The following is a 5036-nucleotide window of genomic DNA, read 5'->3' on the forward strand; positions in this document are numbered from 1 at the left end:
AAAACCGGCTAAATCTAGCCGGAAAACGGCTAAAATGGCAACGCTGCCCACGACTCGAAACATCTCTTCGCATGCCCCTAAACTCTACTCAGCTTTCAGCTCTGCCCATATCGACAAATCCCATAGAAGTTGCACGCTTCCTGGGTCTCCCATTAGTTGAGCGTGACGACAACGATTGGGGGATTAGCCAATCTAGGCGGGGTTGAGTAGCCGCTGCAACAACAACAACAACGCCTACTTAAAGAATATTGGTTGTGACATTTGGCCCTGATGGTTTCATCTGAAATGTACCGCTTTAAAACACCTTTCGTACTCAGAAGCGTCCAAAGGCGAGTTTATATGCACTTTCTGTTCCAAGTGAACCTTTATTTTTTGTTGAACTAGTAAAATATGATCAACTAATACTTTGAATTCCTATTATTTTTTAAATAAAACCGTTATTTTTGAGTTTGAAGACTATAATTTATAGAAAAAAACAGTGTCCGCTCAATAGATTTCTAACGTCCGCTCAATAAAAAAACTGTCCGGTCACTAAAGAAATTTGGTTTTTTTCAGAAAATCTATTTTTATACAAAATGTTTTTTATAAATTTCAACTACCTTAGTCAATTTAGAATAAGTTCATAATCCTATATTGATTTAATTTTTTTTGTTCCGATAAACTGGTTGCAATATACGACAGCCTAAAGATGAGAAAAAAAGTTAACTGTCCGGTCACTAGCATAGTTACCCTACATACCTTTCTTTAAAGTGCTGTATCTTGGAAACCTTTTAACGGAACGTAATAAAAAAAAAGTATTTCTTACGTCTTATTATGGGCTTTAATTGTACATTTTTAACATTAATGTGCAACGTATAAAAAACAAAAAAAATTAAGTAAACATTTTTCTTTTTGATTTTTTTTGATTATAGTATTTTTAAAATTTTTTATTTTTTTACATTGTCTATAACAGTGGTGTCCAACAGAACTTGGATAAAGGGCTACTTTGAAACTATCGCTATAATACGCGGGCACCGCTAGCTTAACTTCAATCTTAACTGCGTTAACTCGTTTCACTCTTCTTATATTCAATGTATATATTCTACTAACTGATCCTTTTAAAATATTTATTTATTATTAAAGTGTATACAGTTAAGTTAAATTAATAACAGTGCATAATATTTTAATGAAGAACATTCATTTTATTGTAAACACATGGGAATGGTAATGGGAACGCTTTGAGATCGATGCGATCTGCAAAACCTTCTTCGGAGATTGATTAACAAAACGACAACATGAACATGGCACTGAACCGATAGATATGACGTAAGTTATGTATTTCTCGCCGTTTTCATTTGAAATATTTATTACTTTCCCTAAAAATAATCAAAAATAGTTTGCAAATCGCACCGATTTCAAATCGCACGGCTCGCAGCACATGGTTAATAAACTTAATATGATGCTTGAATCTTCATATTTTCAGATAACTTCTTAAAATCTGGTTTATATTGCACAGCTGTGCAGGCTAAAATCATGTTATTTTTGACATGCTCGTCAGTCAGTACGTTTCGGTATTTGTTTTTTATACCATTAGTTGTGAAAAAGCCTGTTCCAGAAGAGTAAACGTCCGGAAATATTGAAAGTTTTTCTTTGTCAACTGCTCTATCCATACATCGATTTCGAGATTGCAAGTTGAACTGAAATCATTTAGTTTTGCAGTCACATCAGTTAAAAATGCTGCCTTTGGATTTCAGGAAAATCTTTATTTCTGTCATCAAAGCTACAAATATTGAGAGCACTTTACCTTGACTCAGCCATCTTACTTCAGAGTGGTAGAATATGTCACCGAATTCACTCTCAAATTCATCGAGCAAGGGTTTGAATTGCCGATGCTTTAACGGTCATCCGAGAATCAAATTCACAATACGAACGATCGTGCTCATAACTTTGTCAAGGTTGAGTGTTTTTGCAATCAGATTTTCCTTCTTTTTCACTACGTTATATATATATATCTTACCCACGAGTACGAGTTTCCAAAGTCAGATTGACTAACAGTGCCTCCTTAGCAGAAAAATCAGAAAATACCACTCTGGTGAACACGAATAAGTGCGGAGAGTCTGAAACATCGGTCGACTCATCCATTTGTAAGGAAACCTAGTCACATATCTTGAAATCGCTTTTTATTTGGCCATGAATATCATTTGGTAGGTCATCAGATAACGACACTTTTTTATTGCTGATATTACGCTATTTTTGTTTTGAAAATCCTGAAACATGTCTAGCATAGAAAGATAAGAAGTGAATGAGTTCGTGAAAATTCAAAAATAAAAGCCTACTTATGTACCAAAAAAGGTTCCAGTTGTTAAACTTTTCAATTCAATACAAAATATTCTGTTCGTCTTCTTGTTTGCGGGCGCCTAAAATTTAGGTCGCGAGCTACCGGTTGTACACTACCGGTCTATAATGTCAACTTTAATTACCCAAATGGGCGTAATGGACTACTTATGCGTATGGACTTTGGATCGTCTAACGCTCGAGCAATATGATAAATAGACATTGAAATTTTATGAAATTGTATATTTCGGAAGGAGGAAAGGTGTGTAAAAAACAAAAACAATATGAATAAATGATACTAACTTTACTAAAGGTCTGAAATCAAGAAAATCCCTTCAAGGAAATGCCAGAATTGAACTTTGTTGCAAGTTCACATGGGAAACTGCTTACGACGTGATTGGAGGAAATTTTAAGAGACTAGCAGCTAGAGCAAGTCTTCAACCCCTGATGTTACAACAAATTCGTACACCCGAAGCCCTCTACCAATGGGGTGCAGTATGTTTCCAATGGGATGCCTGTAAAAAATTACTGCAACAAACTCTTCAGTGGACTTTACTTCGACTATGACTACATGCCAATTACTTTAATCCTATTTTAAGCTAGTTTAAAAGGCTAAATAACATCAAATTAGGGAACTTCATATTCTTGTTTAATCTTTAAATCAATAAATAATTTGTTTCTTTTTAGTTCTTATTGTAATAAAACCATGTTGTTGGTTTTTTTAAACTATAATATTATTACTCATTATGTTTATTTTTTACACACCTTTCCTTTTTTTGTTTTAATAAAAGGACTAATCTTTTAGCTATCATTGGAGGTCTAATATTTTTTTGCAATGAAACCGAAACATCAACCACATCTACATCAGCAACACTCATTGCAAAAGAATATCAGACATCCAATGATAGCTTCAAGGTTAGTCCTTTTATTAAAACAAGAAAAAGGAAAGTTGTGTAAAAAATAAACCTAATGAGTAATTAAATTATAGTTTAAAAGAAAACCAATAACACGCTTTTATTACAATAAGAACTAAAAAGAAAAGAATTATTTATTGATTTAAAGATTCGTTAAATAAGGATATGAAGTTCCATAACTTGATGTTATTTAACATTTTAAACTAGCTTAAAATAGGATTAAAGTAATTGGCACGTAATCATAGTCGAAATAAAGTCCACTGAAAAGTTAGTTGCAGTTATTTTTTACAGGCACCCCATTGGAAACATACAGCACCCCATTGGTAGAGGGCTTTGGGTTACTTTATTACTTTAATTTTCGAATTTTTGGTTTCCCCAATCAATTTTAATTTGTTTTAAATTTTGATTTAAGTGACCTATGCTCTTCACTTAAATAAAAATTAAATCAGAATAACCACTCAGAAATGTTACACGTTTAATCAGCTGATCAATATACACACACGACAATTTTGTGTATATGTTGCTTACTTGTATACCAGCCCTGCTTTTATAACATAGCGTGCCAAATCTTTCAAAAGCTCTCGGTACAAATGAAAGCTTTCGCTGGCCAAGTCTGTTTTACAACCACTTTTTACTCACTTAAATAAAGATCTTATTGAAACTGAAAATAATTTAAATATGAATTAAATAAAAAATTAAATTAAAGTTAATTTCCACTTAAATGAGTTAGGAGAAACGCTTTTTAGGTGCTTTTTATAACAACTTTAACTCAGAATTCGCTCAATAAACTTTGCAAATAGAAAGACAAATTAGAGCACAATATAAGTTGAACCTCACAGCTTAACAGGCTAACCTAATATTCACGCACGCCGCCAATTTATTGTCAAAAATTTCTCATGCACATGCAACTTGTATGAGATCAACCGAAATTGAACGGCGTGCGTATGAAGCTAACTCAATTTCCAATTTTTGTTCTGCGTGACATTTTGATTTGACGTTTCGCTCAATGAAATCAAATGCAAACGCATGCAAGTCAATTTCGGGTGACGCAAAAAAACAAATTCGACGGCATGCGTACGAAAACGCAAGCCGCGAATATTAGGTTAGCCTGTGATAGCTGAAATACAATGCCGGCGAACGGCGAACTCACCACAGCGAAATTCGCGCTGTCAAAATTAGAACACCCGCAAGCATATGAAATTGAACACAGCCAAAGCGAAATGCGAAGTTCGCTTGGCAGCGTTTCATGGCGATAGATTTATTTCTATCCATATATGTAATACTTCTATATTGGCAGTAAGCTAACTTCTCAATGTGTAAGCATTCCGAAATCAAAGCGAGACAGTCTAGTACGGTTTTTGTCAATGTGTTGTGTACTTGAGTGCCGTTTTTGTATATGTGTTGTGTACATGTTTATTTATAAACGTGTGTGTTCCTTTTCTTTCGTACGTGTTTATTGATATATCTGTACTGTAGTGTTTTCCGACGGTACTAGCTCTTACTGCCAATATAGGAGTATTACATATATGTTTCTATCGCCCTGCTGGGCGATGACAGCTGTGCGTGCCAAAGGTGGCCGTATTTTCTTTTTGCTTTCAAAGTTTTAAAAGAAAACAACCTAAACACGATTTTTTTTGTTGTTTGAAAAATATAGGTGCGGATTCGTTAAATCTGGCTTGAAACAAATTATTTATAATAATCTTTCTTTGTTTTACATTTATATTTGTTATCATTTCCTCATTTCTAAATATGGTTTAGTTTTTTTCTAAATATGGTCACCTAAATTATAAAGGCGACCAAATGGGATCA

Source organism: Rhagoletis pomonella, unplaced genomic scaffold, assembly GCF_013731165.1.
Source record: "Rhagoletis pomonella isolate Grant_MI unplaced genomic scaffold, Rhpom_1.0 Rhpom_scaffold_00002, whole genome shotgun sequence".
Taxonomy (NCBI): Eukaryota; Metazoa; Arthropoda; class Insecta; order Diptera; family Tephritidae; genus Rhagoletis; species Rhagoletis pomonella.